At 41.7% G+C, this 14,052-nt stretch overlaps 1 non-coding gene across 1 annotated transcript; it reads right to left on the minus strand.

Annotated features, from left to right (window-relative positions):
• Window positions 1-13,199: 13,199 nt before the first annotated feature.
• Window positions 13,200-13,337, minus strand: LOC119935973. The gene has a single exon (XR_005453567.1). It is a non-coding gene; the product is annotated as a small nucleolar RNA SNORA7 (small nucleolar RNA).
• Window positions 13,338-14,052: the final 715 nt, after the last annotated feature.

The raw sequence follows: 14,052 nt of genomic DNA on the forward strand, positions 1-14,052 counted from the left end.
TAGATGGGAAGACAGACATTAATATAAATAAATAAGTTACAGAAACACACAGATATATATATATATATATATATATATATATATATATATATATATGTGCTGTGGAGATGGGAGGGAGGATGAATAAAGGGAAAAGTAAGAGCGACGCAGAAGGGAGTGGGAGAAGAGGAGAGGAGAACTGAATCAGGAAAAGTTTCTTGGAGGAGATGTGTCTTCAGTAAAGTTTTGAAGTAGGGAAGATAAATTTTGCTTGAATAGGTTCAACAATGCATTGCTCCTTCCAGTCCAGATCGGTGAATCTCATTCAGAAATGAGAATATTCACTGAGAAAATTCAAATTTTATTCCTCTCTACCCAATACAAAGAATTTGGAAGATATTTTCCAAACTGTGCCCGATGATTCGGGCTCACATCCACCGGTGACGAGAGGTTTTTACTAGAACACCCTTCTGACCACTTTATATTTGTAAATGCAAGGATCTCAGACTACTACTTCTGGGATATTTTGAAACTTGAATCCAAAATACTTAATGGAGAGCATTTTCAATCTGTTACCTCTTGTTAATTGTGTGAAATTTGCATTCCCTCATTTTTTTCTATTCAAAATCTATTTTGTCCCGGCTCTCTTGTGAAATATTAGTTGAAAATTGACTCTTCGAGGAGCAGCATATAAGGGAAAAATATTTATGATGACATGGATGGGACATGCAGCTCATCATTCAAAGCAGGAAATAGGGCTAAACATTCATTTGTCGTCACTCAAATGAGAAATTAGGGTTTTTTAAATCCCATAATTTTGATACTCTTCACCCAAATTTTAAAACCCTGTGGAAACATAAACAGAAGAGACTGGAGTTGTTTTGGAACTTCGTTGCAAGATGCAATCCCAATACACTCAATTATTGCAGTTATTTTAAGAATGGGTAAGGTTATATACATTCAGCTCTCAGGGATCTATAAGTAGTTGGTCAAATATTCGAAGGTTAGAAACTTATTTGAGTGTCATGATGAGAGAACACTGGAGATAATAATACTAATGATGCTAATTATTTAGGACCAGTTATGTGTTAAGCAATGAATCAATGGTATTTGTCAAATACTTATTATGCCAGAACACTTTACTAAGTGCTTGGGAGAGTCCAATAGAGTCAGTAGACATAATCCCTTGCCTCCCAGGAGTTTCCATTCTGGCAGGAGAGACGGGAAAGATTCAAGATTGCCAGTTCAGAAGCAGGGCCCGTCTCACATCAGGATCACAATCTAAAAGTGAGGAAGAGTAAGTATTTTAACCCCATTTCACAGATGAGGAAACAGAGCCCCGGGGAAATGAAATGATTTTTCTTGAGGTCGTACGGTGAGCTAGTGGCAGAGCTGGAATTGAAATCTGGGTCTTTTGACTCCCACTCTCATGTTCCTTCCACTAAATTATGAAGGACTATTAGATTGTCATTTTGTGGAGGCCAGGTAATGTATAGCTTCCATCTGTTATCCTCTCCCAAGCACTTAGTTCAAAGTTCAGCATTCATTAAGCACTAAGTAAATACCAGCAGCTGATTGACAAAGTACATAACGGTAACCGGTTTGGCCTAGTGGCTAGAGCATGACCTTGGGTGTCAGGAGGACCTGGGTTCTAATCCTGGCTCTGCCATTTGTCTGCTGTGTGACCTTGGACAAGTCACTTAACTTCTCTGTGCCTCAGTTACTTCATCTGTAAAATGGGGATGAAGACTGTGAGCCCCATGTGGGACAGGGGCTGTGTCCAACTAAATTAGCTTGCATCTACTCAGAGATTAGAACAGTGCTTGGCATAATATTTGCTTAAGAAATACCGTTAGAATTATCATTATTAACCCAGAAACAGACATGGGGAATACTGTTTCAAATACCTAGGAGTGTGTGGAATTCTTCTGTGCCAGCAACTGGCTGAAGGAATACTTATTTTGCTTCCAAATACTTTGCTTAACTCACTCATTTCTAACCCTACAGACACTGGCAACCCTTCCTCGTATGTATTAAATGAAATAAATTAATTAAATGTACTCTAATTGTAGTAGTCATAGCAAAATCAATCGGAAGTCACATAGATGCCATAATTACAACTCCAGAAGCTCCACTATGTAGTAATTCAAAATTCATGAGCCTAAGTAAATGGGCTCTTGAAATAAACTCTTCTTCCTTTAATATTAAAAATCCCTTTCCAAACATCTAGAATGCTGAGAATGGGGCGGCGCAATGTAGCCTGATGGAAATAACACAGAACTGGGAGCCAAAAAACTGCGGTTTCACTATCAGTTCTACCATTTTGCTTTCTCTTTACTCTTGGGCAAGTACTCCAACATCAATGGGCCTCAGGGAGAAAGTAAACATGGAAGTATACATGTTTGGGAGCCAACTAGACTGCCATCCCCTTGTAGGCGGGGAATATCTCTACTATGTCATAATATACTCTCCCCAGTGCTTAGTGCAGTGCTCTGAGGAGCAGCATGGCCAGGTACAATAATAATAATAATAACAATTATTATTATTATTATTATAAAAATGGCATTTATTAAGCACTTACTATGTGCAAAGCACTGTTCTAAGCGCTGGGGAGGTTACAAGGTGTTGTCCCACGAGGGGCTCACAGTCTTAATCCCCATTTTACAGATGAGGGAACTAAGGCACAGAGAAGTGAAGTGACTTGCCCAAAGTCACACAGCTGACAAGTGGTGGAGCCGGGATTTGAACACTTGACCTGTGACTCCAAAGCCCGGGCTCTTTCCACTGAGCCACGCTGCTTCTCAAAAGTAGTCAGGACCTTGGGGACCTTGCCTACTGTGTGACACTAGGAGGTCACAACTTTTCTCTACCTCGGTTTCCTCATCTGCAAAATGGAGATGTGTGATGTCTGTTCTTCCTCCTACTTAGGACTCTGCACCCCCATATGGGACAGTGACTCTGTCTGATCTGATTAACCTGTCTCTAACCCAGCATTCGATACCATGGTTGGGACAAAGTAAGCATTTAACAAATGTAATAATAATAATAGTAGTTGTAAAGCATTTACCATAATTTACCATTGTGGAAGCAGCGTGGCTCAGTGGAAAGAGCCCGGGCTTTGGAGTCAGAGTTCATGGGTTCAAATCCCGGCTCTGCCAGTAATCATTTGTGTGACTTTGGGCCAGTCACTTCCCTTCTCTGGGCCTCAGTGACCTCATCTGTAAAATGGGGATTAAGACTGTGAACCCCCATGGGACAATCTGATCACCTCGTAACCTCCCCAGTGCTTAGGACAGTGCTTTGCACATAGTAAGCACTTATTAATAATAATAATAATGACATTTATTAAGCGCTTACTATGTGCAAAGCACGGTTCTAAGCGCTGGGGAGGTTACAAGGTGATCAGGTTGTCCCACAGGGGGCTCACAGTCTTAATTCCCATTTTACAGATAAGGAAACTGCGGCCCAGAGAAGTGAAGTGACTTGCCCAAATTTACACAGCTGACAAGTGGCAGAGCCAGGATTTGAACCCATCACCTATGACTCCAAAGCCCGGGCTCTTTCCCCTGAGCCACACGGCTGGGTTCTGAAAGAGAACCAAGCAAGGTTGGTGCATTTCAGGAGAGATCACATCTTCAAAGACAGGTGGAGTGTCTCCTATGTGTGGGACCGTCCCAGACATCTCATATGGTGCTCTGCACAAAGAAACCTTCCCAGACTAAGCCCCTCTTTCCTCTTGTCCATCGCCTTGACTTGCTCCCTTCATTCATGCCCCCTCACAGCCCCACAACATTTAACTCCATATCTGTCATTTATTGATTGATATTAATGTCTTTCTCCCCCTCTAGACTGTAAGCTCATTGTGGGCAAGGAATATGTCTGTTTATTGTCATATTGTACTCTTCCAAGTATTTGGTACAGTTCTCTGCACTCAGCAAGCGCTGAAGAAATACAATTTAATGAATGAATGAAGAATAATAATTACGAATAATTATAATAATTTGTTAAGCGCCGTCTGAAAGCAAACATTAAATACTATGCCATCATTTACCATATGCCAAGCACTGCACTAAGTGCTGGGATAGATACAAAATCATCAGGCCCCATATGAGATTCACGGTCTAAGTAGGAGGGAGAACTGGCGTTGAATCCCCATTTTGCGGATGAGGGAACTGAGGCACGGTAAAGGGGAGTGACTTGCCCAAGGCCACACAGCAGGCAACTGGCACGGCCAGCATTAGAATCCAGGTCCCCTGATTCCAAGGTCTTTGCTCTTTCCACTAGACCACAGTGCCTCCCTCCTCGTGGGCAAGGATCTTGTCTACCACTTTTGCCGCATTTTATTCTCCCAAGCACTTAGTATAGTGCTCTGCACACAGTAAAGGCTCAGTAAATACCACTGATTGATATATTGATGGAACACGAGAGTTGACAATGCATTTCTTTTTCCATTGTGTAGGACCAGGGCAGGGAATTTGTCTACCAATTCTGTTGTATTGTATTTTCCCAAGCTCTTAGTCCAGTACTGTGTGCACACTGTAAGTGCTCAATAAATACCAATGATTACCAATTTTTAGACTGTGAGCCCACTGTTGGGTAGGGACTGTCTCTATATGTTGCCAACTTGTACTTCCCAAGCGCTTAGTACAGTGCTCTACACACAGTAAGTGCTCAATAAATACAATTGATTGATTGATTGATTGATTGAGCATTGCAAGTGTTTACTCTAGAGATGGTTTGGCTGGGTCTTTACTCAATCCCTTTGTCCTCCATTTCAGCTAGTATCTCATTACCCCTTCTCACTGGAACTCTAATTACCTGTTTATGTTGAGAATAGTGACTCTTTTAATCATCTGATAAGGCCCAATGCAAGTGACAGATTGTAAATCTGGTTACAATTACATCCCATTACATTGTCTAGGGAACCCCAAGATGTTATTCTATCTGCCTATGGCTCCAGCCAAAAAACAAACAAAAACACAAATAAAAAACAAAAAGAGGAAGGGGGGTGGAACAGGTGATAAAGGAAAAGGATGAAAAATCTGATTTAGCCCAGGATGCTTTGGGGAAAATAGCTCAATTAGTAAGCCCGTGGACTGAAAAAACAATGAAAATCACGGAAGTGTTTGACACACATAAATGCGGGAATAAAGTGATAGCATGTAAAAATGCAAGATAGTAGTTAATATCTCAACAAGAAAACACACAGAGGGGAGATTGAGAACTCTCTTGCCCAAAGCCAGAAAGGAGGAAGTGCCCCAAGGGGGATTCGAACAATGTAATTTGTGAGTAAACAAGAACCAGAAGACCCTGAGGAGGAACTTTTTAGTCATTCACCTGACAGGGAAGAGTGATATTAGGGAGCTCATTAACAATCTTTTCTCCCCATCCCTTTCAGAGAGAAAATTCAATTCTCGGCTTGGGGGATTATAAAGCCGGTTTCTGATCCAGATGGAGGAGGCACGTAAGGAGCTCCCTGGGAAATTCCAGAGTTCCGGTTTGAAAGGAAACAAAATTGTCAATCAGGGATCATCTTGTTTAGAACCTGTCACCCTCCACAGATCCACACCCACAGTTATGCTCATATGCATCGAGCGCCTATCGAATCCAATGCACTGTACTATAATAATCATACAAAGATGGTATTTGTTAAGCGCTATGTGCCAAGCACTGTTCTAAGCACTGGGATAGGTACAAGGTTATCAAGGTTGTCCCACTTGGGGCTCACAGTCAGTCCTTCTTTTACAGATGAGGTAACTGAGGCTCAGAGAAGTTAAGTGACTTGCCCAAAGTCACACAGCTGACAAGTGGTAGTGTCGGAATTCAAACCCACGACCTCTGACTCCCAAGCCCGTACTCTTTCCACTAAGCCACGCTGCTTCTCAAGTGCCTGGGAGGTGTAACAGAAGTTAAAAACGTTCTGTCTGCCCACAAGGAGTTTACACTCAAATAAGGTAGGCAGCAAAATAATATTTACAAGGAGTGGAATGAGAAAAAAATAAAATTGACTGGCATTAGTGGTGAAAGGAATAATAATTATAGCATTAGTAGTATTTAGTGGATGCTAAATGGTACCCTGCACTAAGAATTTGGGATGTACAGAAAAAAGCAAAGGAGGTTTCCTTCACACAAGAGTTTCCTGTCTAATGGGAGGCAAACTGAAAAATATGTACAGCAAGAGACCAGAGAGGTCAAATTAACCACAGAGATTAAGACCTGGATGACATGGAGAGTGAGTAATCCATCCCAGAATCAAAGAGATAATAATTGAGGTATTTGTTAAGCATTTACTACCTGCCCAGCATTGTAGTAAATGCTGGGATAGCTACAAGATAATAATAATGGCATTTATTAAGCGCTTACTATGTGCAAAGCACTGTGCTAAGTGCTGGGGAGGTTACAAGGTGATCAGGTTGTCCCACGGGGGGCTTACAGTCGTAATCCTCATTTTACAGATGAGGTAACTGAGGCACAGAGAAGTTAAGTGACTTGCCCAAAGTCACACAGCTGACAATTGGTGGAGCTGAGATTAGAACCTATGAGGTCTGACTCCAAAACCCTTGGTCTATCGGGATGGTCACTGCCCTGGTCCCACAAAGGGCTCATGCTCTTAATCCTCATTTTACAAATGAAGGAAGTAAGGCACAGAAAAGTGAAGTGACTTGCTCAAGATCACACAGCAGACAAGTGGTGGAGCAGGGACTAAAACTCAGGTCCTCTGACTTCCAGGACGAGACTCTTTCCACTAAACTATACTGCTGCTCAATTACTTCTCAATAAGAGTATGATATTTGTTAAGTGCTTATTATGTGCCAAGCACAGTTCTAAGCGCTAGGATAGATAAAAGGTAATCAAGTCATTCCACCTGGGGCTCACAGTCTTAATCTCCATTTTACAGATGAAGTAACTGAAGCACGGAGAAATTAAGTGGCTTGCCCAAGGTCAAGTGGCAGAGTGGAGAGTTATTGACTATCAACTCAAAGTTAGAAGATTTTTATTTTCCATTCATTCCAATATCCAAAGGAAAGTCTTCCTTAGCGTCACAAGGCTGAGCTAACCATTGATTCGACAAGGATTCATCCTGAATACATTATTTTAATTCCCACATTCCCATCTAGAATGTAAGCTCCCTGTGAGTGGGGAATGTGTCTACCAACTCTGTTGTACTAACCATGGTTCTCTGCACACAGTAAAAGCTCACTGCATACCCCTGATTGATCCAAATCCAGTAAGAAATTTCTACTCGGGTTTGGTCAAAACCTTTTTTTAATTATTATTATTATTATTATTATTATCATTAAATGAAGCCTTTGATCTTTAAAATAAATGTAAGAGATATCGTTTAGGAAACTCTCCAGAGCTGAGCATGCTCCAGTTACTACCCATGAGAAAAAGAATTAAGGGAAGAAATGACTGTTATTCGTTACATCCAAAGAATTTCAAATCGTGGCTTGAATAGGTTTCAGGAGATGGACAAAGACAGGAAAAAGAATTCTGAAAGAAAGGAGATTATTTTCTCAAGTCACTCTACTAAGCCCCAGGTAATGAGGAGTCAGAGAGGCTGGAATGAAACCAGACTCCAAAGTCAGTAGCAAGAAAATGGTTGATATCAGCCTGGTGAGCCTTAGTTATATTGGATCAGGTGATATATCATCTCTGAGGTCTTCGGGCCTTTTGAAAATATTGCAACTTTTCGCCTTCCCTTCTCTGAAGCTATGGTCATTTGGATGATACATGGCATCATGAAGAAGATCGCTTCTGTAAAAATCACAAACCACAGCTCCATTAATCTGTGTGTATTTCCCATGGGGTGGGTATCATAGACCCCAGTTGAAATGGATGTCCCAACACAGGGAGTGGTCATAATGTACTCTGGATAAACAATAATAATAATAGTAACATTTGCTTACTATGTGCAAAGCACTGTTCTAAGTGCTGGGGAGGATACAAGGTGATCAGTTTGTGCCACTTGGTGCTAAAAGTCTTCATTCCCATTTTACAGATGAGGGAACTGAGGCCCAGAGAAGTGAAGTGACTTGCCCAGAGTCACACAGCTGACAATTGGCAGAGCCGGGATTTGAACCCATGACCTCTGACTCCCAAGCCCGTGCTTTTTCCATTGAGCCACGCTCTTTCCATTGAACCACACTGCAATGATAAAGATGACAATGTGAAATGGTAGGGGGAGGAATGATGGGATTTTAAAATCATTGGAAGGAGAAAACTGTAGTCTGTAGTCTCCCTGTGGGCAGAGATCACATGATGATGATGGCATTTATTAAGTGGTTACTATGTGCAAAGCACCGTTCTAAGCGCTGGGCAGGATACAAGGTGATCAGATTGTCTCACGTAGGGCTCACAGTCTTAATCCCCATTTTACAGATGAGGGAACTGAGGCACAGAGAAGTGAAGTGACCTGCCCCAAGTCACACAGCTGACAAGTGGTGGAGCCTGGATTTGAACCCATGACCTCTGACTCCAAAGCCCGGGCTCTTTCCATGAGCTATGCTGCTTCTCGATGCATCACATCTACAAACATCACTGTATTACACTTTCCCAAGTATAAGAAGCAGCGTGGCTCAATGGAAAGAGCATGGGCTTTGGAGTCAGAGGTCACGGGTTCAAATCCCAACTCTGCCAGTTGTCAGCTGTGTGACTCTGGGCAAGTCACTTAACTTCTCTGTGCCTTAGTTACCTCATCTGCAAAATGGGGATTAAGACTGTGAGCCCCACATGGGACAACTGGATCACCTTGTAACCTCCCCAGCGCTTAGAACAGTGCTTTGCACATAGTAAGCGCTTAATAAATGCCATTAAAAAAAGTATTTAGTATAGTGCTCTACATAAAGTGTTCAAAAAATATCATTGATTGATTGGTCACTAAAATAAGGGGGGAAAAATTGTCATAACATTCAGCCCTGATGATGATGATGATTAGGATGATTATGGTCTTTGTTAAGTACTTACTATGTGCCAAGCACTGTCCTAAGCGCTGAGGTAGATACAAGGTAATCAGGTTGTTCCACATGGGGATCACAGTCTTAATCCCCCATTTTACAGATGAGGTAACTGAGGCAGAGAGAAGTGAAATGACTTGCCCAAGGTGACACAGCAGACAAGTGGCGGAGCAGGATTAGAACCCCTGACTTTCTAACTCCCAGCCTGCACTCTATCCACTAAGCCATGCTGCCATAACTTGGGAAAGCACAATCATTATAAGTGGTTACATTGCACAAGAAAGCAGAACTGTGATTCGCTGGACATACGGAGCAATCAGTGGGATTTATGGAGCACTCACTGTGTGCAGAATACTGTACTAAGCACTTGAGAGAGTACAATACAACAGAGTTGGTAGACATATTCCTTGCCCACAAACAACAGTCTAGAAGGGGGTGATGGACATTAAAATAAATTATGGATATATTCATATGTGCCATGAAGACTAGGGTGGTACAAATAAAGGGTAAAAATCCAAGCACAAGAGTGATGCAGAAGGGAGCGGGAGAAGAAGAAATAAGGAATTAGTCTGGGAATTAATTAATTAATTAAGGGATTTATTAAGTGCTTACTATGTTCAAAGCACTGTTCTAAGCTCTGAGGAGGTTACAAGGTGATAAGGTTGTCCCATGGGGGGCTCACAGTCTTAATCCCCGTTTTACAGATGGGGGAACTGAGGCACGGAGAAGTTAAGTGACTTGCCCAAAGTCACACAGCTGACAATTGGCAGAGGTGGGATTAGAATCCATGACCTCTGACGCCAAAGCCCGTTCTTTTTCCACTGAGCCAAGCTGCTTTTCTGGGAAGACCTCATGGAGGAGGGGTCAATCAATCAATCAATCAATCATATTTATTGAGGGCTTACTGTTTGCAGAGCACTGTACTAAACTCTTGGGAAGTACAAGTTGGCAACATATAGAGACAGTCCATAACCAACAGTGGGCTCACAGTCTAAAAGGGGGAGAGAGAGAACAAAACCAAACATACTAACAAAATAAAATAAATAGAATAGATATGTACAAGTAATACTTCAATATGTCTAGATCTCTTTACTATAAACTCATTTTGGGCAGGGAACGTCCCCATTTATTGCTATATTGTACTCTCCAAGCACTGAATACAATGCTCAATAAATATGATTGAATGAATAAATACGTGATTTGATGAGGTTCTTCAGGTTCTTCGTCTTCCTTCCTCTCCCCCTCGTCCCCCTCTCCATCCCCCCATCTTACCTCCTTTCCTTCCCCACAGCACCTGTATATATGTATATGTGTTTGTACACATTTGTTACTCTATTTATTCATTTATTTTACTTGTACATATCTATTCTATTTATTTTATTTTGTTAGTATGTTTGGTTTTGTTCTCTGTCTCTCCCTTTTAGACTGTGAACCCACTGTTGGGTAGGGACTGTCTCTATATGTTGCCAACTTGTCCTTCCCAATCGCTTAGTACAGTGCTCTGCACACAGTAAGCGCTCAATAAATACGATTGATGATGATGATGATAACGATGTCTTCCAACTACATCGTCCTTTCCCAACCAGTTTGTACAGTGCTCTGCCATCAGAAGGTACTCAATCATTGATTGATTAATTATCATGAGGCTAATCGATATAGAGCACTGAAAAAGCACACAAGCTCAATAACTTCCGTACATCTAGAATCATTAGCTCGATCTGCTTCCAGAACTGCTCCCCAGTATCCCCCCATTATAGCATAAATTAAAAATAAGTGTTTGGTTCTCATGACAGCCCCTCTTGTCAGATCAAGCATTTCACGGTGCAAAGTGTAAAATAATTAGTGAGATCAAAATAAACCCTCTGAGCATTCTGGTAAAGATCATAAAGCAGGTTTAGAAACACAGCAGCTGGTACTGTGCAGTGTATTTACTCAGGATACTTTTATAATCAGATATAGTCAAATTCCAAAAAAAGTAAAATAATACTAATGATGTGGAAATAACATTTAGGTACCTGGTTGGAAAATCTGTCGGTGCAAGGGTGAAAGAATTGCAGAGTTGGCTTTTTTTTCAATAATTAAGATAAAAAAACTGAAGCATAAACAACTTTAAAGGTGACCTTCTGTTGAATTTGTCTGAGGCTCTTGGACTTTAAACACTGAGAAGCAGCGTGGCTCCGTTTAGTTCATATGAATATTACTATCCCTCCCTGTATCCAGAGAATATTGCAAAATAGTCTATTCCTTTGGTTTCTGGGAGGAAAGAAGCATTGATGGTACCCTCACTATCATTCTATCAGAAGCAGCAGGGCATAATGGATAGAGCACGGGCCTAGAAGTCGAAAGGTCATGGGTTCTAATCCTGACTCTGTCACTTGTCTTCTGTCTGATCTTGATCAACTCACTTCACTTCTCTTGGCATCAGTTCCCTCATCTGTAAAATGGAGATTGAGACTGTGAGCCCCACAAAGGACAGGGACTGTGTCCAACTCCATTTGCTTGAACCCACCCCAGCGCTTAGTACAGTGCTGTGCACATAATAAACACTTAAATACCATCATTATCATTATTATTGTGAAATTTAAGATTAGAGCACCACTATTCCCTGCCAAAAAAAAAAAAAAAAAAAAATCGCACTTCATCTTTGTACAACTGCCAAAAAAGGTACATGTTCCTGGGAAGGAGACTAAAATCATGCTAGGTCGCCTAGCGGAACAAGTACTAAAAATGTTCTTAATTGACACAGAAAACATACACACCAAAGCTAGCTCAGATGAAGGCCAAGGTAAAGCTTCTAGAACTGAATTAAGAATATGGGCAGGTAAGATGGTTCTCAACAAGAACTAATCAGTTCCATAGCTCTAGGATATTTCAGGCGGTCTGGATAGCTTCCTTTGCTCGACTACAATGAAGTTTTCTTTGTCTCCAACTGGGGAGCCCTGGCCTTTTAAAATGTGAAAGGATTGAAGCTCTTTATCAATTGCAGGTTTAAAAAAAAAAGGAATAAAGACTAAAACACCCTTCATGGGCAGGGAACGTGTCGACCAACTCTGTTGTAGTGTACTCTCCCAGATACTTTGTACAATGCTCTCCACACAGTAAGCACTCAACATGACTGAGAAAAGTCTTCATTTCTCTACCTGCAATTTATTTTTCTGTCTCCCCCTTTAGACTATAAATGCTTTAAGGACAGAGATTATGTCTATTTCTCGTGTTTTCTTGAGCACTTAGTTCACTGAAATGGTTATAGAAAACTGGGAGAGGAACTCATAGAAGGGTGGAAAAGGTTGGAGAAGGCCAGAGATCCCAACAGAAATCTTGAGGTGTATATGGAGCCCTGCATTACACAGTGTGTCTGGCCTAATCCATGTAACTTTGTCTATCCAAGATCAATGAGGGACTTCAGGGACCACCCTGATTCTTGCAGTTGTATCTTACTTTGTGTTGTACTCTCTCAAGTCCTTAGTACAGCTCCCTTGCCTTGTCTTATAACGTCAAGTCGTCTCCGACCCATAGCGACGCCATGGACATGAGAAGCAGCATGGCTCAATGGAAAGAGCACGGACTTCATTCATTCATTCAATCGTATTTATTGAGTGCTTACTGTGTGCAGAGCACTGTACTAAGCGCTTGGGAAGTACAGGTTGGCAACATATAGAGACGGTCCCTACCCAACAGTGGGCTCACAGTCTAGAAGGGGGAGACAGAGAACTAAACATATTAACAAAATAAAATAAATAGAATATGTACAAGTAAAATAAAGTAATAAATATGTACAAACATATATACATATATACAGGTGCTGTGGGGAAGGGAAGGAGGTAAGACAGGGGGGATGGAGAGGAAGGAGGGGACTTGGGAGTAAGAGATCATGCAAGTCACAACTTCTCTGTGCTTCAGTTACCTCATCTGTAAAATGGAGATGAAGACTGTGAGCCCCACGTGGGACAACCTGATCATCTTTCTAGACTGTGAGCCCACTGTTGGGTAGGGACCGTCTCTATATGTTGCCAACTTGTACTTCCCAAGCGCTTAGTACAGTGCTCTGCACACAGTAAGCACTCAATAAATACGATTGAATGAATGGACACACCTCTCCCGAACGCCCCACCTCCATCTGCAATCGTTCTGGTAGTGGATCCAGAGAGTTTTCTGGGTAAAAATCCAGAAGTGGTTTACCATTGCCTCCTTCCACGCAGTAAACTCGAGTCTCCGCCCTCGACTCTGTTCCATGCCGCTATTGCATAGCACAGGGGAGTTGTGACTTGTAGCAGATTGCCTGCCATTCACTAGCCACGGCCCAAGCTAGGAATGGAATGGGTTGGCCTTTGCTTGACTCTCCCTCCTGTAGTTGAGACTGGTAGAGTAGTAGAAACTCTCCAGGTATAACCTTGAGAGGAGAAGTAAATCTCTGGGCCCACAGAAAATGCTCAACAAATATCAGTGATGTACTGATATGTACTGATCAATGATGTATCAAGTGCTTAGTACAGTGCTCTGCACACAGTAAGCGCTCAATAAATACAATTGAATGCATGAATTACTACTGATTAGTACTTTCTCCTGAGGTAAAAATGGATTCTGTCTGGACCCAGCCCCAATATGGAAGATGTCTTCTGCCCCACTGTGGAGATTATCTTTTGCCCCTAAAGTCTGGAGGAAGAAGCCAGATGATCCAGTGTTTCCCTGACCTCGTTATCTCTAATACTCCTCCTCGAAATGAATGCCTGGAATTCAGTAATTCCAAAGGATCCCGGGGCACTGAGGGAAGTCAATCCAGTCCATTAACTCTACAATTTATTTCTAAGCAGTCCTCAATTTCTAAGGAAGACAACTTTTCCTAAAATCATTTATCCCAACAGCTAGCTTTTCAAAACTTGGCACCATCTTGTAAGTTAGACAAAGAGAGGAGTTCAAAAGCAAAACTGTATGAATGGATGGCATGGCGGGAAGCCAGAACATTTGGTTTCTGGTAGGAAAATCAATTTGGTTCTATTATGTTTCAAGGATTTCCTTAGAATAGCTGGCCTCGATTAATAGGGACAGTTATGACAGAAACAACATTCAACCTAGGACATTTATTAAGCACTTACTGTGCTCAGATTACTGTACTAAG

Source organism: Tachyglossus aculeatus, chromosome 12 (genome assembly GCF_015852505.1).
Source record: "Tachyglossus aculeatus isolate mTacAcu1 chromosome 12, mTacAcu1.pri, whole genome shotgun sequence".
NCBI classification, from domain to species: domain Eukaryota; kingdom Metazoa; phylum Chordata; class Mammalia; order Monotremata; family Tachyglossidae; genus Tachyglossus; species Tachyglossus aculeatus.